The sequence below is a fragment of the Pongo abelii genome, chromosome 19 (assembly GCF_028885655.2).
Source record: "Pongo abelii isolate AG06213 chromosome 19, NHGRI_mPonAbe1-v2.0_pri, whole genome shotgun sequence".
In the NCBI taxonomy this organism is placed as follows: Eukaryota; Metazoa; Chordata; class Mammalia; order Primates; family Hominidae; genus Pongo; species Pongo abelii.
The window spans coordinates 24,560,910-24,584,197 of NC_072004.2; the positions used below are offsets into that span (position 1 = coordinate 24,560,910).

The following is a 23,288-nucleotide window of genomic DNA, read 5'->3' on the forward strand; positions in this document are numbered from 1 at the left end:
TGGGACAAAGACCACATCTGTATTTGACAAAATCACAGAACCGTATGAGTATTTAATTCAATACAGACATGGAAACTGGCCCAAGCATTTACTCACAGATGACTGGGAAAATCCCTGGTCCTGTGGGTACAAACTATTGATCAAACCCCCAATCTCATTCCTACCCCTAAAATACAGCAGAGTGAAAGATCTTATTACCTATTTGGACTGACATTAACACCATCCCTTAAACTGCATGCCTTTCAATCCCGTGGCTATGGCATGTGATGCCACATAGAATATGCACGAATCTTCTCTCCAGCAATTGAGTTGTTAGGATAAAGGCTCTTGTCTTTACCTTCTTTCTCTCACAGCCAAGAATATTAAGGAAGGTGGACACAAAGGATGAGGTTGGAACGGAAGTTTAATAAGCAAAAGAAGAAAGCTCTCCCAAGCGGAGAGGGGACCCAAAAGAGGGTTGCCAACTAGGAGGCTGAATCTGGGGGTTTTGTGAACTGGGAAGGTGAAGAATGTGCTCACTGGTCTGTGGGCTGTCTTGGAGAAAGCACTACTTAGCTTGGCCCGGGAACTTAGCCTGGGACCAATCAGAGGCTGAAGTGAAAGCTTGGCCCAGGACCATTCAGGGGCTGAAGTGAAATTTGGGCCCAGGACCAATCAGGGGCTGAAGTGATGATTCCTAGAGGTTCGGCTCACAGTCCAAAGCATGTCTAGAAAAGGAAAGTGGCCGCCGGAGCCTGTTAGTCCAAGCTGCACCGTTTTGTAAGCCCCCACCATTTCACAGACCCTGGTCAGAGGGAAACATTCCACTGGGGTTTGGACTGCGAGAAACATCCTCCCCAACCGCCTGACTTGCTTATCACATCCTGCTGGGGAAAGGCCCAAGAAACATCCTTATCAACATTCTCCCAGGCAACAAGCCATACTGCCCAGACCCCTCCTGCCCAGGCCTATAATTACTCCAGCCTGTAAGCGGCAGTGGGCTCTGGCATTTAGTTGGTCCCCTCCATAGAGCCGCCAACTCTCTCTCTTTCTTTAACCTTCACTTTCCCTTCAAAATCTAACAGAGCTCACCGCATACATGCCCACAAAAAAAAAGCGACTATTTCCTGGAAGCCCGCTGGTCACACAAAGAACAAAGGCATTTCTATGTTGGGCCTAGGTCCCTTATTAATGCAGCTGAGGAATGTCTTTAGGACAACCCCCTTTGCTAGTTTTCCTTCTCTGTGCCAGCAGCCTGATTTTTCAGGCTGTTTCGCTGTTTAAAGGAGTTTTACCGAGGACCCGCCCTAACTCCCTAAAGGGTTTTTTCTCTCAAGGGAACACACAAAGTTCCAATCGCACACATGCCTCCCCATATCCACTTACCCTCTGCTTCACAGCCAATCACACTCTCCTCTCTCACACAGACCACGGGGCCACACAAGTTGCACCTGCACAGCCACAGACCTGCAACTCACGCACACACAGTACTGCACACACACGCAAAGTTACACACCCACCCTGGGACACGCAGCCCCAACCACACAGTCACCGGTTGTCCACATCCGCACACACAACGCGGCTCGTCCAGGACACACACATCCACTCCGAGCGCGCACAGTCACAAGCGCCCACCTTATCACCCAGAGTCAGCACCACACAGCCACAGTCACAGACCACGAAGACCCACGGCAACCATCGCAATCACACACGCAAAATCCTCTCCTCAGCCCTCCACACACAAAAGGACTGGAGCCGGATTCCTCATTCTCAGCTTTCTCTAGTTCTGCTTGGGGCCAGCCTGGCCAAGTTACTCCGGACTCCAAGGCGGAGCAGCAGCTAATTGTGCCCAGCGAAAGATTCTGCCCCCTGGCTAAGAGGAAGCCGAAATCTCGCGAGACGTGGTGTTGGCCTGCGGGATCCTCCAGGAAATGTAGTCCAGAGCCCGACTGCTCCCCTACTAAAAATACAAAAATTAGCCGGGCCTGGTGGGCGCCTGTAATCTCAGCTTCTTGGAAGATTGAGGCAGCAGAATCGCTTGAACCTGGGAGGTGGAGGTTGCAGTGAGCCGGGTTCGTGCCGTTGAACTCCAGCCTGGGTGACAGAGCGAGACTCAAAAAAACAAAGTAAGCAGACATGTCTGCTGCCCACGTGAGGTTTACATTCTAGTCTGGAGAAAAAAAAATATTTTAAATTAAAAGGGGAAAATGAAGTAATTTTATATTGTGATAAATACTATGAAATAAATCAATAGGTGGTATAAGCAGTAACTTGAGGGATACTTCTGTAGCATTGATAGGACAGGTGTCTGAGAGAGAACCCTCGAGCTTTGGTGGTGAGGAGCCAGCAGTGTGGAAGGGTATTCCAAGCAGAGGCACACTTACACTGAAGACCCTGAAAAATCAGAGAGCGCTTGGAGCGTTCCAGAAACAGAAAGCAGCCTGGTGTGACTGAAGATTAGCAAGTGAATGGGAAATTAGTTTAGATTTAGGATGCAGAGGTCGGCATTTTCCAATTCATATGAGAAAATGATAGTGCTGAGATTACAGGCGTGAGCCACTGCACCCAGCCCCAAACCAAATTTTTATAGCAGCAAGAATAGATGTTCTGGTAGGGTCAGCGTCTAAAGATTTTACAAACAATATCTCTTCTTCTAGTTTGCAGTCATTATTGAAATAACAAACATAATCCTATTGTCAGGCCTTACTCTCAGTAACTGATTTCATTGATCTGAATACAAAACTTACTTGATTAATCAGCTACTCTTTGGTATTACCTGACATCTCATTAATGCATCTTTGAATTGAATTATTGCTCAATAGGAGTGATTGTGAAATAGTGGCAATGTGTTACATCACTATTGAAGTTACCGTCTCTAATGTGAGTCCTATGACAGTTTCAGCAAGTATAAAGTACGATGGGGTTTTACAATGATTTCTGTAATATTTTCTTTTTTTTTGAGAGACAGTCTCTCTCTGTTAGCCAGGCTGGAGTGCAGTGGCATGATCTCAGCTCACTGCAAGCTCCATCTCCAGGGCTCAAGTGATTCTCCCGCCTCAGCCTCCTGAGTAGCTGGGATTACAGGCGTGTGCCACCACGCCCGGCTAACTTTGTATTTTTAGTAGAGACGGGGTTTCACCATGTTGGCCAGACTGGTCTCAAACTCCCGACCTCAGGTGATGCGCCTGCCTCGGCCTCTCAAATTGCTGGGATTACAGGCGTGAGTCACCGTGCCTGGCCTATTTCTGCAATTTTATAAGGCAATTATTTCATCATAATTTGTTTGCTTATCCTTTTTTTTCTTTTTGAGACCGAGTGTTGCTGTATAGTCAAGGCTGGAGCATGGTGCTGCAATCTCAGCTCACTGCATCCTCCGTCTCTCAGGTTGAAGCGAGACTCCTGCCTCAGCCTCCCGAGTACCTGGAATTACAGGTGCACACACCATGCCCGGCTAATTTTTGTGTTTTTAGTAGAGACAAGGTTTCACCATATTACCCAGGCTGGTCTTCAACTCCTGGGCTCACGTGATACACCCACCTTGGCCTCCCAAAGTGTTGGGATTACAGGTGTGAGCCACCTCACCCCACGGCTTGTCCTTCTTAAATAGGAAGTAATAGTGTTACAGTTCAAAATTCTATTTTAAACTTTTTAAATATTCTGTTTCTCGACTTTATCAGGATGTTTCTTTTTTGATGATCCACAAATCTTGATGATTTCATAGCCCTGTTTGTGAAAACAAACAAAAAACAAACAAATAAAATCTATTATTCATAAGAAACAAGCTGTTTTGAGTTAAATGGGGTTTTCAATAAAACCATAAGCTAGGCTGGGCGCGATGGCTCATGCCTGTAATCCTAGCACTTTGGGAGGCTGAGGTGGGTGGATTGCCTGAACTCAGGATTTCGAGACCAGCCTGGGCAACAGGGTGAAACCCCGTCTTTACTAAAATACAAAAAATTAGCTGGGTGTGGTGGCATGTACCTGTAGTCCCTGCTACACAGGAGGCCAAGACAGGAGACTTGCTAGAACCCAGGAGGTGGAGGTTACAGTGAGCCGAGATCATGCCACTGCATTCCAGCCTGGGCAACAGAGTGAGACTCCATCTCTAAAAACAAAAACAAACAAACAAACAAAAAAACAAAACCAGTTGGCCAGATATTCACTCATTCAGATGTAGTCAACACTTTTCATTTTCAACACTTAACACAATTAATGCTAGGTTGAATTACTTTCATAATAAAATAATATTTCAAATTATTTCATAATATGAAATAAAGTATATATTTCATAATATATGCTTTCAATATAAAATATAAACTATTTTACATAATTCCCAAAGCACTGAGGATCAATCATAAATACTATCCACAAGGCAGCCAACAGACACACACAGACCACCTCTCATATAACTTTGGGATAGAGCACTCAATTAAGAAAAAGTCTTCCAGGTATAGCCATCAATTTGCCTTCATTTTGTAGCACTGATCTTGCAATGATTTTTTTTTGAGGTGGAGGCTCACTCTGTCACCCAGGATGAAGGGCAGTGGCACGATCCACTCACTGCAACCTCTGCCTCCTGGGTTCAAATGATTTTCCTGCTTCAGCCTCCCATGTAGCTGGGATTACAGGCAGGTGCCACCACTTCCGGGTAATTTGTTTTGTATTTTCAGTTGACACAGTGTTTTACTATGTTGGCCAGGCTGGTCTTGAACTCCTGAGCTTCAGTGATCCACCTTCCTTGGCCTCCCAGAGTGCTGGGATTACAGGTTTGAACCACTGTGCATGGCCTGATCTTACATGGATTTTTTATCTTCCATAAAATGATTAATGCTGCCCATAATATTTGAGAGAAATTAAATACCAAGGAGTAAAATTTTCTGCAATAGGCCAGGCACGGTGGCTCATACCTGTAATCCCAGCACTTTGGGAGGCCGAGGCAGGCAGATCACTTGAGATCAGTAGTTCTAGACCAGCCTGGCCAACATGGTGAAACTCCATCTCTACAAAAAATACAAAAATTAGCTGAGTGTGGTGGTGTATGCCAGTAATCCCAGCTACTTGGTAGACTGAGGCAGGAGAATTCCTTGAACCCAGGAGGCAGAGGTTGCAGTGAGCAGAGATTGCAACACTGCACTCCAGCCTGGGCGACAGAGCGAGCCTCCATCTCCGAAAAAATAAATTGTGGAAGGCCACAAACCACTGCAACAACTATAATTCATTTTACCTTCAATAACCAATGTTCTCCCTCTTAGGGGCAATATCACTCCCATTAAGAATGCTTGGCCAGGCACAGAGGCCCATGCCTGTAATTCCAACACTTTGGGAGGCCAAGAGGGGCAGATCCACTGAGGTCAGGAGTTTCAGACCAGCCTGGCCAACATGGTGAAACCCTGTCTCAACTAAAAATACAAAAATTAGCCAGGCATGGTGGCATGCACCTGTAGTCCCAACTACTCAGGAGGTCGAGGCAGGAGAATCACTTGAACCTGGGAGGTGGAGGTTGCATTGAGCTGAGATTATGCCACTGTTCTCCAGCCTAGGTGACAGAGTGAGACCCTGTCTCAAAAAAAAAAAAAAAAAAAGAAAAAAAGAATGCTTTCAGTAAGGCTAAATAAATATACAAATTAGGCATGTGGCATGTGTGTTAGTATACGTACAATATATTTCCTAGTTCTGCCCACTAAGAGGGACTAGAAGCAATGACACACCCATAGCAATGAGCACACGTGTCAACCCGATCTTGGTGATTTTGTTTTTGTTTAGTTTTTAAAAATAGAGATGGGGGTCTCACTGTGTTTCCCAATCTTGTCTCAAACTGTTGGCCTCAAGGGATCCTCCTGCCTCAGCCTCCCAAAGTGTTGAGATTACAGACCTGAGCCACCTCACCCAGCCCAAGATTTTGGTGCTTTGTAAATAATACTTTTCAATAAAATAAACCAAAGATCTTTAAATAAATGGTTTATTCTACATCTGGGTCAGGGAAAATACCAGATGAATCTAAACACTTTATGATGCCAGAAAGTTGGGAATTAGTCCCACACCCCAATCCCCTGATAAAGGCATGCTATAAACAGAACACAGGAGCCAACCTAAAGAAATGCCCAAAGCCAATGTGTGCTTTTTTTTTTTTTCTTGATGCAGTTTCACTCTTGTCACCCAGGCTGGAATGCAATGGCATGATCTCGGCTCACTGCAACCTCTGCCTCCCGGATTCAGGTGATTCTCCTGCCTCAGCCTCCTGAGTAGCTAGGATTATAGGCACATGCCACCAATCATGGCTAATTTTTGTGTATATTTGGTAGAGATGGGGTTTCACTGTGTTGGCGAGGATGGCCTCGATCTCCTGGCCTTGTGATCTGCCTGCCTTGGCCTGTCAAAATGGTGGGATTACAGTCATGAGCAAGCACGCCCAGTGAACTGTGACCATTTTCAAAGCCATGATTTATGGGAATAGCAGTTATTTCTCTTTGTGTAAATAAACAGAGGCCTCCAAAATAAGAACAAGAGAGACTTATGCATACAGACCTTGCTACAGAGTAAGAGTTCCGTTTGTTTGTCTATAGGTTCTGGATATTATTAGGCCTTTGTTGGATACATCGTTTGTGAGTATCTTCTCCCATTCTGTAGTTTGTTTACTCTGTTGATAGTTTGTCTTGTTGTGTTTATGCTTTTATTTTACTTTAAATTTTTTTTTGAGGCAGTCTCGCTCTGTCACCCAGGCTGGAATGTAGTGGTGCGATCTTGGCTCACTGCAATCTCTGCCTCCTGGGTTCAAGCAATCTTCTGCCTCAGCCTCCTGAATAGCTGGGATTACAGGTGTGTGCCACCACCACCTAATTTTTGTATTTTTAATAGAGACAGGGTTTCACCATGTTGGTCAGGCTGGTCTCAAGCTCCTGACCTTGTGATCTGCCCAACCCGGCCTCCCAGCTTCTGTTTTAATTAGGTACCACTTGTCTATTTTTGTTTTTGCTGCAATTGCTCTTTTGGAATCTTAGCCAAAAATTATTTGCAAAGGCCAATGTTGAGAAGAGTGTTTCCTAGGTTGTCTTCCAGGATTTTTATAGTTTGAGGTCTATATTTAAATCTTTAATCCATTTGGAGTTAATTTTTGTATATGATGAAAGGTAGGGGGCCCAGACTCAGTCTTCTGCATGTGGGTAGCCAGTTATCCCAGAATCATTTGTTGAATAGGGAGTCCTTTCCTCACTGCTTGCTTTTGTTGACTTTGTCAAAGATCACATGATTGTAGGTGTGTGAATTTATTTCTGGGTTCTCTAACTTATTCCATTGGTCTATGTGTCTGTATTTGTACCACTACTATGCTATTTTGGTTACTGTAGCCTAGTTGTATAGTTTGAAGTGGCATATATGATGCCCATCAGCAGTGGATTGGATAACAAAAATGTGGTAATTATACATCATGGAATACTACATAGCTATAGAAAAATAAACCATGTCCTTTGAAGCAACATGGATGCAGCTGGAGGCCATTATCCTAAACAAATTAATGCAGCATCCAGTAACCAAATACCCCATGGTCTCACTTATAAGTGGGAGCTAAACATTGAGTACACATGGACACATAGATGGGGTCAATAGACACTGGGGCCTGCTTGAGTGGGGAGGGTGGCATGAGGCTATGGGTCAAAAAACTATTGGGTACTGTGGTTACTACCTGGGTGACAATATCATTTGTACACCAAACCCCAGTGACATACAATTTACCCATGTAACAAGCCTGCACATGTATCCCTTAAACCTAAAAACAGAAAAAATTAAAAATAAATAAATAAATAAATGATGTATAAGTCTAATTGTTGAATGTTGTGAATGGTACCAACAGAGCCATTGAAAATAGTGAAGCGTGGCCAGGTCAGTGGCTCATGCCTGTAATCCCAACACTTTGGGAGGCTGAGGTGGGTGGATCACAAGATCAGGAGTTTGAGACCAGCCTGGCCAAGATGGCGAAACCCCGCTTCTACTAAAAATATAAAAATTAACTGGGCATGGTGGCTCGTGTCTGTAATCCCAGCTACTCATGTGGCTGAGGCAGGAAAATCACTTGAACCTGGGAGGCGGAGGTTGCAGTGAGCTGAGATTGCACCACTGCACTCTAGTCTGGGCGACAGAGCAAGACTCTGTCTCAAAAAAAAAAAAAAAAGAAAGAAAGAAAAGAAAAGAAAAAGAAAATAGTGAGAGCACCATATAAGGAAAGTGGTTCAGGCACTGTGGTAAGGGGTGAGTGTCAGCCAAGTCATCTGCTATCAGAACACGAAGCCATCAGGTAATATATCAAGTTGATATATTAAGAAGGAGGGGCCAGGTGCGGTGGCTCATGCCTGTAATCCCAGCACTTTGGGAGGCCAAGGCAGGCAGATCATGAGGTCAGGAGATCAAGACCATCCTGGCTAACACGGTGAAACCCCGTCTCTACTAAAAATACCAAAAAATTAGCAAGGCATGGTGGCGGGTGCCTATAGTCCCAGCTGCTGGGGAGGCTGAGGCAGCAGAATGGAGTGAACCCGGGAGGTGGACCTTGCACTGAGTGAAGGTCGTGCCACTGCACTCCAGCCTGAGTGACATAGCAAGACTCTGTCCCAGAAAAAAATAAAAAAAACAGAAGGAGGAGGATCTACCTATTATATAACAGAGATAAGCACTCAGATATATAGATTATAAATAGTTTAGAAAATTTAAATATTTGATTATTCAGAAAGTAGACTTGGGAGCATTGGAGAAACAGGGTGGGGAGTAGACTGCATGGAAAGCTCTTTCTTAGTGTGGGATTTTCAATTATGCACATAGGTTTCTTACATAACATGAAAAATTCAATTAAGTAACAAAATTGTGTTTTGGGGTCCCAAAAGTTCAGTGATTGATTAGAAGGACTCACAAAACTGAGTCAAGCTGTTATACTCATAGTTATAGTTTATTACAACAAAAGGATACAGATTAAAATCAGCAACAGAAAAAGGTGCATAGGGCAGGGTCTAGGAGAAACCAAGCACAGGCTTCCAGTTGTCCTCTCCCAGTGGCATCATGTGGACAGTGCTTAATTCACCCAGTGATATGTGGCAGAAAGTACAGGAAATACTCCCCAACAAGAAGCTTACCTGAGCCTTGGGGTTGAGGGTTTTACTGGAGGTTGGTCTCATGGACAAGAGCACCCATTTGGATGACCTTAGTTTCTCTGTCTCCACCCTTCCCAAGGTCAAGCTGACACTGCATGGTCCAAGGTCCCCACAATAAATCACATTGTTAACTCCCAGATAGGCAGGAGATTCCAAGGACTTAGAGGTTATTTCCCAGGAGCTGGGCTAGAGTCACACCATTCTTTGGAGTATGCCAGGTTTGGGCAATTCAGGCCTACTAAGTTTCCTTGACTGCACACAAGTGATAGTGAGTATGTAGGAAATGATTACTCGCACATATTGCTGGTTAAAGTACAGTGTTATATAACCGTTTGGAAAGAAATCAAGTGTGTAGTGTATAAACATTATATTTGGTTTGATTTGTTTTTGTCTAAGAGAGGGTCTCACTCTGTCACCCACGCTGGAGTGCAGTGGCATGATCACAACTCACTGCAGCCTCGACCACCTGGGCTCCAGCTATCCTCCCACCTCAGTCTCCTGAGTAGCTAGGAGCACAGGCACGTGCCACCACACCCAACTCATTTTGTGTTTTTTGTACAGACAGGGTTTCACCATGATGCCCAGGCTGGTTTCAAACTCCTGGGTTCAAACAATCCCCTACCTCAGCTCGTCAAAGTGCTAGGATTACAGGAGTGAGCCACTGCACCCAACCTATATTTGAATATACATTAAATTGTATATGTTAGGCCGGACGCGGTGGCTCACATGTGTAATTCCAGCACCTTGGGAGGGCAAGGTCGGTGGACGACTTGAGGTCAGGAGTTCGAGAGCAGCCTGGTCAACATGGTGAAAACCCATCTCCACTAAAAAGACAAAGATAGCTGGACTTGGTGGCAGATGCCTGTATTCCCAGCTACTCAGGAGGCTGAGGCAGGAGAATCACTTGAATCCAAGATGTGGAGGTTGCAGTGAACTGAAATCACACCACTGCACTCCAACCTGGGCAACAGAGCAAAACTCCATCTCAAAAAACAACCAAAAAATTGGGTATGTTATTCCATGTATGTGTATATATTAAGTTGTATATACACATATTAAATATATATACATATATTACATTTTATACACATACATTTTTTCCTCATGCAATTTGTTTTAGCAGAAGTAAAAATTAATAAAGATATAAGTAAAAGAATATTTACAGAAGCACTATTTTTGGTGGCAAAGGTACTTTAGCATTTTAAATGTTCATATAATGGAAGATACTTTAACTCTTACAAATAATGAGTTAGCTTTTTATCTACTAGAAAGGTATCCTAATATCTTTATACCTAAAGTGATATCAATGGCAAATTGTTATATAAAAAAGGAGAATACTTTATAATTAAAGAAAAAAAGAAAGAAACGTTATATAGTAGCCCTCCCTTATCTGCAGGAGACATGTTCTAAGACCCGCAGTGGATGCCTGAACCTTTGATAACATTGACCCAATTGCTGTCAATCAGAGTGCATTTCTGTTTATGATTTCCATGCACAAATTTAATGCCTTTTTCATCTTAACTAAGTACTTATCACACATGTGGCTGTACTTTTTAGAGCTTGGGGTACAACAAACAAGACTAAGAGAAATTTCCTTTTCCTTCTTACATTTTCACCGCTAGAGGTTTTGTTCTTACCATCGATCTTAGCAACCTGAGCACAGGACTTCTTTTTCTTTCTATTTTTTTTTTTCTTTCTTTCTTTCTTGGTTGCTTGCTTGCTTTCTTGCTTCCTTTCTCTGTCTCTCTCTCTCTCTCTTTCTTCCTTTTTTCTTTGTTTCTTTCATCTTTCTTTTTTTCTTTCTTTCTTTCTCTTTATTTATTTATTGAGATGGAGTCTCACTCTGTCGCCCAGGTGGGAGTGAGGTAATGTGATATCGGCTCCCTGTAACCTTCATCTCCCAGGTTCAAGCGATTCTCGTGCCTCCACCTCCCAAGTAGCTGAGAATACAGGCGTCCGCCACCACGCCCAAATAATTTTTTTGTTTTTTGTAGTGATGGGGTTTCACTATGTTGGACAGCCTAGTCTTGAACTCCTGACCTCAAATGATCCACCCGGTTCAGTCTCCCAAAGTGCTGGGATTACATGCATGAGCCACTGCACCTGAGCTGTGTATGCCATTGTATGATTGCAAATAATTATATGAATCTTGGAGAACATCATGGAAAGATGTCATCATCTTCTTAACTGGTTATTTCAAGAGTGGAACTGGAAGGGGAATACTGCCTTTCCTGTGTATTTATTTGTAATGTTTCATTTTCATTATGAACATATATTATTTTGATATGTTTAAATATTAATAAACACGGGCAAAAATATGTAATTTTAATTCAAGCTGAAATCATCAAGTCAATCATACATAACAGATGGAGCAAATAAAACATTTAAAATCCCTGAATGAAAAGGAGGGGTGGCCGGGCACGGTGGCTTACGCCTATAATCCCAGCACTTTGGGAGGCCGAGGCAGGCAGATCACTTGGGGTCAGAAGTTTGAGACTGCCTTGGCCAATCGAGACCCCTGGACTCGATTGGAATTGGTCCCACAAACTTTTTTTTTGAGGGAGTCTCGCACTGTCACCCAGGGTGGAGTGCAACGGGGCAATCTTGGCTCACTGTAACCTCTGCCTCCTGGGTTCAAGCAATTCTCCTGCCTCAGCCTCCCTAGTAGCTTGGAATTCAGGTGTCCACCAAAACACCTGGCTAATTTTTTTTCTATTTTTAGTAGGGACAGGGGTTCACAATGTTGGTCAGGCTGGTCTCAAACTCCTGACTTCAGGTGATCCACTGGCCTTGGCCTCTCAAAGTGCTGGGATTACAGGTGGGAGCCATCACACCCCACCAATCCCACAAATTTAGGCATTATGATACATTGGAGCCACCATGCCCCACCAATTACACATATTTAGGCATTATGATATATTGCTACTTTTAGAATCACTTGATTTTTAAATTGTGTTTTTTCTCTTCCATTTGTTTGTATATTTATTTGTTTATTTATTTATTGAGACAGAGTCTCGCAGTGTCACCCAGCCTGGAGTGCAGTGGCGTGATCTCAGCTCATTGCAACCTCCACCTCCCAGCACTTCACCTCCACCACACTGGTAAGTAACATGCCTCCTCAGGCCTCCTCAGGGTCTAGAGAGTGCGTCTGGAACAGACTGGGAAACTCCAGTGGGCAAAGTAAGGTGCCAGGAATAAAGACACCTCCTGAAACATTCTCCATGTCCCCTCTACCCACTCCTCTCCCCACCACTCTTCCATCTGGCTCCAACTCTGCCCTCTCCCCAAGAGCCTCAGATTGAAACGTTGCAAGGAAGACAAAGATTTTCAAAGTCACAGGCTTGGGAATCTGAGCTATAAACAAAAATGAGCCCCTGCTCCCCCAACTCACAATACTCCCCTGGGCACTGCTGCCCTGCACCCGCCCCCTCCTCCATAATTTGAACTGTCCTCCCAGAAACTGGAGAGAGACTGCCCGCCTGTCAGGAAAGAAAGGACCAGCATGCAGCAAATGCCTGGGCTATGTAGGAACAGATGGCGAGATTAGTGCAGGGATTTAAGAAACAAGTGGCTCTCAGACCAAAGAAGACTGTGGCCGAGATGGCACAGTAAGCATTCATAGGGGCGTGCGCTGGACACGAGCTTGCCAGTTACCCAAAGAATTGTCTGAGAAAGGCTCTGATCTGACCCGAAAGGCCCTTGGTTCCCACGGCAACTCCTCAGCGTCTGGCAGTAATAGGCTTCTGTGCCCAGACTTTCTGGGTCTGGAAGTCCCCCTCCGCCAGCCTCTTGCAGCCCAGAGGCACCTCCCATTGGTGCCTGAAGGGTTAAGGAGGCTGTTCTTCTAGCTGTGACAGATCAAGCCTGAGGACCTCTCTTGTGTCTTTCTTAGTTGTTTCTTCATGCCCACCTGCCACTCAAAGCCACAACCCACTTGCATGTCCCCGAGTGGACCCCTTAAAGCGACCATCTAGATCTGAACTGCACTGAGGGAATGGTCAGCTTCGTTCCCATTAGATGGCTTGGGCCAAAGGACCTAGCGATCGCCCAGACAAAAATGTCTTCCTAAAAGCTGGACGTGTCTGTGGTCTCTAAGAGGCAAAACCAAACCAAAAAGAAAAAGCCAACCCACCCACCCCCACCACAAAACAAAAACAAAAACCGCCGACAATGCACCTTTCACATGAGGAGTCCCTGAGGAGGGCCTCGCCAGCCAGGATCGGGTAAGGGAATCTATGCCCTTGGCCGGACCCAGAACACCCAGTGGCAGGGACCTGACTGTCACATTCTGACCCCATAGAATTTCCACCACTGACACACAGATCAGGATGTGTCAGCCTGAGAGATTACACCACAAATCTGGCCTTCACAGATTGATTCCACACTCTCTCACTGATTCCACCCACATCCCATCACTGACACCAGATTCCCTCATCACTGACCCTACATACCCACAAGAATTGATTCCACGGATCTCATCACTATCCCAAAGACCACCCATCACTAATCTACAGACCCTCATCTCTCACCCCAGGGACCCCACAGATTCCCCATCCCTGATTCCAGGATCTATAGAACCTCATCTTTTACCCCCACAGACCTATTTATAAGAGGATACGTTCATGGAATACCGTGTTGATCATTTTACACATCCATTGCATGTGTGTGTGTGTGTGTGTGTGCTGATTAATAGACTTAGGTAAACTTTAGCACTTTGGTAGCCAATGCAGTTTTTCAATGCCTTTTCTTTTTCTTGTACAACTTTAAAGACCTTACTCCAGTAAGTGTGATTTGCAATTTATCAATGCCTATCTCTTATTGGATCCTTGTCATGCATATTTGTTATTAATCATAATTCACAATTCTTGCAACTCAGAAACACCAGAGACTCATGTAAGAAGAATGGCTGTGGGTTTTTATTATTGTTTTTTTTTTTTGGTTTCTGTAGATTATAAAAGTCATTCATTTGTATCAAGTCAGTAAGTGTATATTTTGTTTTCTTAAAAAAAGTAATTAAAAATATTTTTGCTGGAATGCAGTGGTATAATCATGGCCACTGAAGCCTCGACCTCCTGGGCTCAAGTTATCCTCCCACCTCAGCCTACCTACTGGCTGAGACCACAGGCATGCAACAATATACCCACCTAATTAAACAATTTTTTTTTTTGTAAAGATGGGCGCCTCACTATGTTGCAGAGATTGGTCTTGAATTCCTGGGCTCAACTGATCCTCCCACCTTGGCCTCCCAAAGTGTTGCAGTTAGAGGTGAGAGCCACTGCACTCAGATGATAAAATCTTACAAACAGTAAAATATTTTGGGAAGTAATGTAAAATTTCCACTGAGATGATGCATCAGAAATTAAAGTAGAATAAAATGGTCCTAGGGCATCTGAAACAATGGAAACTAAATCTTGAGCCAGGCGTGGTGGCTCATGCCTGCAATCCCAGCACTTTGGGAGGCCAACGTGGTGGACTCATTTGAGGTCAGAAGTTCGAGACCAGCCTAGCCAACACGGTGAAACACCATCTCTACTAGGAACACAAAAATTAGCTGGGAGGTTGCAGTGAGCTGAAATCGTGCCACTGCACTCCAGCCTGGGCAACAGAGGGAGACTCTGTCTCAAAACATAAAATAAATAAAATAAAAATAAAAAAGAAGAAGAAACAATATCTTGATTTCTTCATCAAGTGTAAAAATGTGGACTCTGGAGGCACACAGGTACTCTTTTTCTTTGAAGTTTTATTGAGAAATATTAACATATCACAGAAGCCACCCATTTAAAGTGTAAAATTCAATGATTTCAGTATATTTGCACAGTTGTGCAAACATCACCACAATAAATTTTAGATCATTTTCATTACCCCAAAGTAAACCCCATATCCCTCCATTTCCCCAATTCCCCTAACCCTGGGCCACCACTAATCTACTTTCTGTCTCTATGCATTCATGTATTTTGAACATTTTATTTAAATGGAATTACATAACATGTGATATTTCATGACTGGCTTCTTCCACTTAGCATAATATTTTCAAGGTTCATTTAATCCTGCATGTGCAGAGGGGGTACTTTGCATAAGGATAAACCTGGTGGGTGGTGCTTACTGATTGATTTTGAAACTTCACTCCAAAATTGTGTGTATGTGTATGTATATATATATATATATCTTTTTTTTTTTTTTTTGAGACAGAATCTGGCTGTGTTGCCAGGCTGGAGTGCAGTGGTGCAATCTCGGCTCACTGCAACCTCTGCCTCCCTGGTTCAAATGATTATCCTGCCTCAGCCTCCTGAGTAGTTGGGATTACAGGCGTGTGCCACCACACCTGGCTACTTCTGTATTTTTAGTAGAAACGGGGCTCTTCCATGTTGGTCGGGCTGGTCCTGACCACCACCATGCCCAGCTAATTTTTTTTTGAAGACAGGGTCTCACTCTGTTACCCAGGCTGGAGTGCAGTAGCACAATGTCAGTTCACTGCAGCCTCGAACTCCAGGGCTCAAATGATCCTCCCACTTCAGCCGCCCAGGTAGCTGAGACAACAAACATGTGCCACCACACCTGACTAATTTTTGTATTTTTAAAATACAAAAAACCCTGTTAAGACAGGGTTTTGGCATGTTGTCCAGGCTGGTCTCGAACTCCAGAGCTCAAGTGATCCACCTACCTCGGCCTCCCAAAGTGCTGGGATTACAGGTGTGAGCCACTGCACTTGGCCTATTTTTTTTTTTTTTTTTTTTCTGAAGAGATGAGGTATTTCTGTGTTGCCCAGACTGGTCTCAAACTCCTGGCTCAAGCAATCCTCCTGCCTTGGCCTTCCAAAATGCTGGGATTACAGGTGTGAGCCACCACACCGACCCATTCTTTCTTTTATACTGAGTATTCAGAAATTTTTTTCAATGTGTTTTCCACTTACAGCATTTCTCAGGTTGGACTAGCCATCTTTCAAGTGTTCAGCAGCCTTATTGGACAGCACAGCTCTGGAGGGTGACTTTATGTACATTCCCACTGCTCTCATTGCCTCCTTGATTCCCGTCTACCCCAAACCCCTGCAGTATGTGACTATCGTGTCTCTCTCTCCTCTCTTTCTGTTTCTTGTATTCCTTTAATACGGAGAATTATTTCCAATTCCTTAACATCGTGCCCTAATTTTTTTCTGTCTTATATTTGAGGGTCACAGTTTTCCTCTCACCATCATTACAGTCTTTTCCCATAACATGTGACATGCTTTTTTGTCTTGGTTGAGTATTTATTTGCAATACATGAATGGTTGTTTTCTTTGATACATTAGTGACTTACATACTTTTTTTTTTCTGAGATGGAGTCTTGCTCTGTCACCCAGGCTGGAGTGCAGTGGCACTATCTGAGCTCACTACAATCTCTGCCTTCCAGGTTAAAGTGATTCTCCTGCCTCAGCCTCCTGAGAAGCTGGGATTACAGATGTGCACCACCACGCCCAGCTAATTTTTGTTCTCTTAGTAGAGACAGAGTTTTGCCATTTTGGCTAGGCTGGTCTTGAGCTCCTGACCTCAGGAGATCCACCCACCTCAGCCTCCCAAAGTGCTGGGATTATAGGTGTGAGTCACCTCACTTGTCCAGTCTGCACTATTCCTTAGTGTCTGACAATTTGGGCCAAACAATGTCTTTCTCATTCAGATGTGACCCTCAGGGTCTAATTTTTGTATTTTTAGTATAGACAAGGTTTCTTTTCTTTCTTTCTTTCTTTTTTTTTTTTTTGTTGTTGTTTTTGAGACAGAGTTTCACTCTTGTCACCCAGGCTGGAGTGCAGTGGCACGATCTCAGCTCACTGCAACCTCTGCATCCTGGGTTCAAGCGATTCTCCTGCTTCAGCTTCCTGGGCAGCTGGGATTACAGGTGCCTGCCACCACACCCGGCTAATTTTTTGTATTTTTAGTAGAAACAGGGTTTTGCCATGTTGGGCAGACTGGTCTCGAATTCCTGACCTTAGGTGATCTGCCAACCTCAGCCTCCCAAAGTGTGGGGTTACAGGCATGAGCCAGCGCCTGGCCTCTCCTGGCTAATTCTTTGTATTTTTGAAGAGATGTGGTTTCACCATGTTGGCCAGGATGGTCTTGATCTCCTGATCTTATGATCCTCTGGCCTCAGCCTCCCAAAGAGTTGGGATTAGAGGTGTGAACCACTGTGCCCAGCCTCAATGTAGCTTTTTATCAAAGTATTTATGTAGGAAAAATCAATCAAAGGGCACAAGCATTTCAATACTTAGGTTATTTAAGATGAAATTTGTGACCAGAAGAGTGCCAGACACACATGAAATGTTTCGTGCATGAAGGAACCACAAATTAGATAAACAAATCTGAGGGAACTAAGTAACAAAAAATTTTCTGTTGTTTGTTTTGGTATGTTATTTTGGTAACGTGATTAATCACGTATGTCGACGGCATTGGGAAGAATTTCCAGATTCTCTGATATGCATGACATCTTAATCCTATGAAATAAAGCAAGGCTATCTTAGGAAATTATTTATCACTGCCAAGGACCTTTACATGAGAAGATAAATTAAAATTACTATTAAATTTGTAACAATCAGATGGGCTGGCAGGCAAGCTGTGTCATTTTTTCTTGGCATTTTTTCTTTTCCTTGATTCAATAAAACAATCCTAAATGCCAGCTATCTGCAGAACACTCACTAGACTATGTTTAATGATATGTGAAACACAACCTGCTCACTCACAGATCCTTGCCAAGTCCTGTTTCCATCCTCTCAAAACCTGTGTTACCCTGTGGCTAGATTTCTCAATGAGATGAGAGAGAGAGATGAATGAGAACCATCTCTTTTGAGTCGCTCTACACAGCTCCTGCAGGTAGACAATGACCTCTCTGGTGAGGCTTTTATCCTTGGCTCAGGGGTGGAGGTCTTAATCCTAGAAAAGAGGCCTCTCAGGGTGGGGAGCTCCCCACCTCATCCAGACCTTCACAAACCGAAACTGGAACCACCAGAAAAACGACTGACAACCGGCCACAAGACCCAGGCACAGACACGGGGAGAGGGTGACCAGAAGAAAGGTCGACGTACAAGATACCGCCCTCTGGCGCACAGGGCACATGTGTCCCAGCACACACACAGAGACGGGCACAGAGCAAAAGAGTGAGAAAGGAGAGAGAGAGAAATAAGAAAGAGACTTACGCACACGCACAAACGCACAAAGACATAGGGCAGTGGCACGGTAACACCCACCCCGAGGCAGCCCCTGAAGCTGCCGTGTTCTGCTCTCCACAACTACGACCCACCTGTGAGAGAGCAGCTCATGGGCACACAAGCAAACCTCTCGTTTTTTGAAAAGACTTACTGGCACACGGTCCGTGCAGGCCTGAGGCTGAGATCCCGCCCTGCTTCTTTGGCCCTCCGCCCACGGTTTCTTCCTTCTGGACAACCCTCCGTGAATCCCGGCCTCCAGAGACCATCCTGCTGATGCCCTGGCCAGGACTGGTCTAGCCTCGACTCTGATTAATCCCTGTAATCCCATGTACTCGGGAGGTGGAGGCAGGAGAATCATTTGAACCCAGGCGGCAGAGTTTACAATGAGCTGAGATCCCGCCACTGCACTCCAGACTGGGTGACAGAGTGAGACTCCGACTATTAAAAAATAATAATAAATTATGGCGGAGCGGCAGCTGCAGGGACTGGGGCGGTGGCTGGTGAAGTGAAGATTGGGAGAGGGGCCTCATCGACCCTCCGCAAATCCTGGCCTGAGGCTGGGATCTCGCACTGCCTCCCCTGCGATCTGCCTGAGGTTTCTTTCTCCCGAGGTTTCTTCCTGATTGTTGACCCTCCGAGAATACCGGTCTCCAGATACCATCCTGTTAACACCCTGGCCAGGACTGCTCTCAGCCTCGACTCTGACGCACTATCACACAGGACTCCTACTTTGCCAAGTCTCAGGGACCTATTTCTGGGCAACAGTGGCGGACACTGTTACCAAAGCGGTGGCTCGGGCCTCACGCATGCTCACTGGCGAGGTCGACTCCGCCCTTGCTCCGGAGAGTCAGGCTGCGGACCCTTTAAAAAATGGCGGCAACACAGCTGACTGGGAGGACTGGGGCGGCGGTACAGTCTGAGGCGGCGGGTGGGAAGGGTACTAGGAGGGAGCCTGCAGGAGACCCAGGGTTGGACCCATAGGAGTCCTGTCGTCAGGACCTTCTTGATCCGTCTTCTCCTTCAGTTCCTGGTGGAGGAGGAGCTTCAGGGTGCCACTGGGCTCTCTGGACTCCTCTTTGAATCTGATTATGGATCCGAATGGGTGATCAGGAATGGGGTTACGATGTAGTGAGGCGGGAAGGGTCTCACTGGGGCACAGAAAGATCCCAAGGGACGTAAGGCGTACTGTAGGCTGAAAATGCACTGACCCATGAGCCCACTGCCTCCCTCCTTCCTGGGTGGAGCAGTGGCCTGCCTTTATCTCCAAGGCCCGGGGCTCTGGCATCCCGAAACTGCTTTCCGCCACACGTGCAAAGAGAGACAGAGGCGAGTCCGAGATGGAGCCAATGTGACCACACGTGGCACTGACCTCACCCAAGAGCAGATGGAGTGAGTGTGTGTCTCTGAGGCCATATGGGGCGACGCCAAGACAGACAGAGACATCAAGGTGTGCCTCCGTGGGCCACTGGGACCTCCCACACAAAGCTGAGGAAAAGCCAAGCACACCTAAAAACCTCAGAGACAGGGCCTGTGTCCGAGTCCAAGCCACATTCAGGGATGCCTGCCAGAGGGGCCCAGAGGTTTCGACAAAGTACATTCCACCCCAATCCTGCCAGCAGGTAGGTACCTCTGATGCCAACTCCCCTGCACCCAGCAAAACACAGTCCCCTCGGCTCCCTGACATCCGTGGCAGCCAAAAGATTCACTGCTTGAAGGCACTCTCCCCAGGAACAGAGCAACCGGATTGCCCTCAGGAATGAGAGAGGAAGTACAGGTGGGATTCAACACCGCCTTTCCTAGAAAACAAAGGTCAGCCACGGTCGGGTCGCCTTCCACTCTTCCTGGACTGACTACGCAGTCATCACTTCGGACATGGAGACCAAGGGAGCTTTGCTGTCCAAGACAGTTATGGCATCCCAGAGCTCCAGGATCATCACACCTGCCCAATCATCCAGAAATAGGTTTGGAGAGGGAAGCAATCATGAAATGGACCCCATAGAAATTTCTCCCTGATGGACTGGGAAGTGTTCTTTGTTGAAGACGTTGAGCCAGACTAAGAAGCCTCTAGGATTCCCAGAACCTGGGCAGACAGAACAAGAGGGAAGACAGAGTAGAGGCCAGCGCCCAGGCAGGATACAGCACAATGCCACCATCACGGGCATCCGGGAAAAAGTGTCAAGCGGGTGACTTGGCCAGGAAGGCCAGCCTTTGGGTGACAGAAATGCTTGCCGCATCCTGTTGCTGGCTTCCTTCTTCATCGCTGTGTCGAACTGTTCCTGGATTTCTGAATGAGGGCAAAGTGCGAGAGGAGTGAAAACCGTCTTCTTGAAGGTCTGTGGACACCCTCCTGGGGGTGGACAATGAGCACCTGTGAGTCCTTTGTCCTTGGCTGGGTTGTGGTCGTCTTGATCCTAGCAAAGAGGCAGCTGAGGATGGGAAGGGTATTAAAACCCTTGCGAGTCAGGCTGGAGGCTCAGAGCCCCGACAACGAAGCAGGGCCACAGAGAACTCCTGTTTTGCCAAGTCTCAGGGGGTGGATTCTAAGACAACCATGGAAATCAATGTGATGGGAGAATCAGCTAGAGTCTCGCGGATAGGCATTTGCTGGGCCGACTCGCGTTGCGCTCCTGGAAGACAGGCTGTGGCCCCTTTAAACAATGGCGACTGCACAGTGGCAGGGGGAATCCTGCTGCAGCCGTGGCGATGGTGGGATGCAGGTTCCAGTAGGGGACGGCAGGGGAGAGAGGGCCACGGGAGTCCCAGGGCCAAATCCCAAGGAGTCCTGTCCTAAAGACTTCCTTAAGCTGACTTCCACAGATAGAGGGAGAGCTTCAGGGCACCTACTGGCATCTCAAGACCCGTCTTCACATCCGATTTTGGACCCCTCTGGGTGAAGGATGGGCTCACCACATCTGCTGAGAAAGGAAGCGCCTCGTTGCAGGGCAGAATGATCACATGGGCCTCAAGGTGTGGTGTCAGCAGAAAAATCACTGACCCATGAGCCCTCTGCCTCCCTCCTCCTTTGAAAGAGCAGTCGCCTGCCCCACTTGTAAAAGCTCTGGGGCGCTTGCAAGCTGATACCTCTTTCCAGGACACATGCAAACAGGGACAAGGGCGATTCCAAAGTGGAGTCAATTCTAACATGCGTGGCACTGGCGTATCCCAGAGCAGATGGTGTGAATGTGTGTCACTGAAGGCATATGGGGTGATGGCGAAACACAAGATGGTGTTCAGGCATGTGCCAGGTGGAAGGGGGGCACAAGTGACTTTCCATCAATGCCAAGGAAAATCAAAGAACACCTGGATCCAGGAGGGGGCCAAAAGATTCAGGGAGTCAGTCCACAAAGGAGCAGAGGAGAGAATGTTTCTCAATAATGAGACTGGAAGTGCAGATGAAATGTGACACTGCCTGTCTTAGAAGACTAAGCTGGTCACAGTGGCCTACTGCTCATTCTAGGCTATCCACCAACCGATGAGGTGAAACAGGGAGACCAAGGTAGCTTGCCTGTCTGAGACACCTATGGAAGTGAAGCTCTCCAGGGTCATCCAACCAGCCCAATCAAGCAGAAACAGGTTGGGAAAGAGAAAAAATCGTGATGTGCATGTCCCCCAAGTGTCTCCCTGATGGACTGGAAAGTGATCTTTGTTGAAGACATTCAGCCAGACCTAGACGCATCTAGGCCCCTCAGAAACAGGGGAGACAGAGCAAGAGGGAGGACAGAGCAGGGGCCAGAGCCCAGGTAGGATACAGCACTTTGCCACCTCCACGGGCACAAGGGGAGGGGTGCTGAACCGGTGACTTGTCCAGAGAGGCGAGCGTTCCTGTGACAGGGATTGTTGCCATCTCCCATTCCCGGCTTCCTCTTCAAGACTGTATCGTGGTGTGGCTTCATTTCTCAGAGAAGAGCCATGAAAAGATACAATCATCTTCTTGGACGTGGGTCTGCTCCTTTCCTGCAGGACAGTGAGCTCCTGTGGGGCCTTTGTCCTTGGGTGGAGTGTGGTCATCTTGACCCTAGAAAAGAGGCCGCTCAGGATGGGGATGATAGTTCAATTGCTCCGGGTCCGACGCGTCTCCTCATGTGGTCGGGGCTTTCACAAACCCAAAGTGGAACGGCCAGGAAAACGACTAACAGCCGGCCACATGAACCAGGCAGAGATGCAGAAAGAGGCTCACCAAAGACCGGCCGACATGCAAGAATCGCTTTCTGGCTCACAGGGCACATACGTCCAAACACACACACACACAAGGCACGCACACACAAACACACACACACAAAACGGACAGAGAGAGGGAAAGAAACAGAGAGACAGCGAGAGAGGAGAGAATGGGAGACACACACACATACACACACACACACACACACACCGTGACACGGCAGTGGCACGGAAACACACCCTCCTCAGCCTGAATGCCACCCCTGAGGCTGGGGGTTTCCGCTTTCAACGAGAACAACCCTCGGGTGACAGAGCAGCCCAACGGCACGCAGGCAGGCCTGTCCTAGAGATCACGGGGGCACGACTTTTGGGGAGACTCACCCGAACACCATCCGGGCAGGCCTGAGGCTAGGCTGCCATGGTGCTTCCCACGGACTCCGCCGGGGGTTTCTTCATCCTGATCGGCCCTTTGCGACTCTTGGCATCCAGAGACGTTCCTGTCGACCCCGTGGAGAGGTCAGGCAGGAGCCTCGGAGCCCCGACGCCCAAGTACTGCCACGGAGGGCTCTTGCTTTGCCAAGCCTCCAGGACTGGTTTCTAAGACAACCGTGGGAATCACTGTGATAGGAGAAGCCAAGCCCTTCGGGCCTCGCGCATGCGCATTGGCTGGGCCGACTCGCGCTCCGCTCCTGGCAGTCAGGTGGAGTCCCCTTGAAACAATGGCAGCTGCGCGGCTGCAGAGAGGCTCCTGCTGCAGCCTAGGCGGCGGCTGGATACAGGATCCTGTAGGGGGCGGCGTGGGAGAGAGGTCCGCGGGCGACCTAAGGCCAAATCCTCAGGAGTCC

General features: G+C 46.7%; 1 long non-coding RNA gene across 2 annotated transcripts in view; it reads left to right on the forward strand.

The window, feature by feature from the left end:
• The window catches only part of LOC134760524 (uncharacterized), a 29,111-nt gene extending 10,995 nt beyond the window's left edge, over positions 1-18,116 (forward strand). The window contains exons 2-4 of one of the 2 annotated variants that reach the window (XR_010138113.1): positions 12,124-12,214; positions 14,287-14,378; positions 16,026-18,116. This is a non-coding gene — a long non-coding RNA (uncharacterized LOC134760524). The remainder of the gene's footprint in view (positions 1-12,123; positions 12,215-14,286; positions 14,379-16,025) is intronic. The other variant, XR_010138114.1, reaches the window with a different exon arrangement.
• The last annotated feature ends 5,172 nt before the right edge of the window (positions 18,117-23,288 follow it).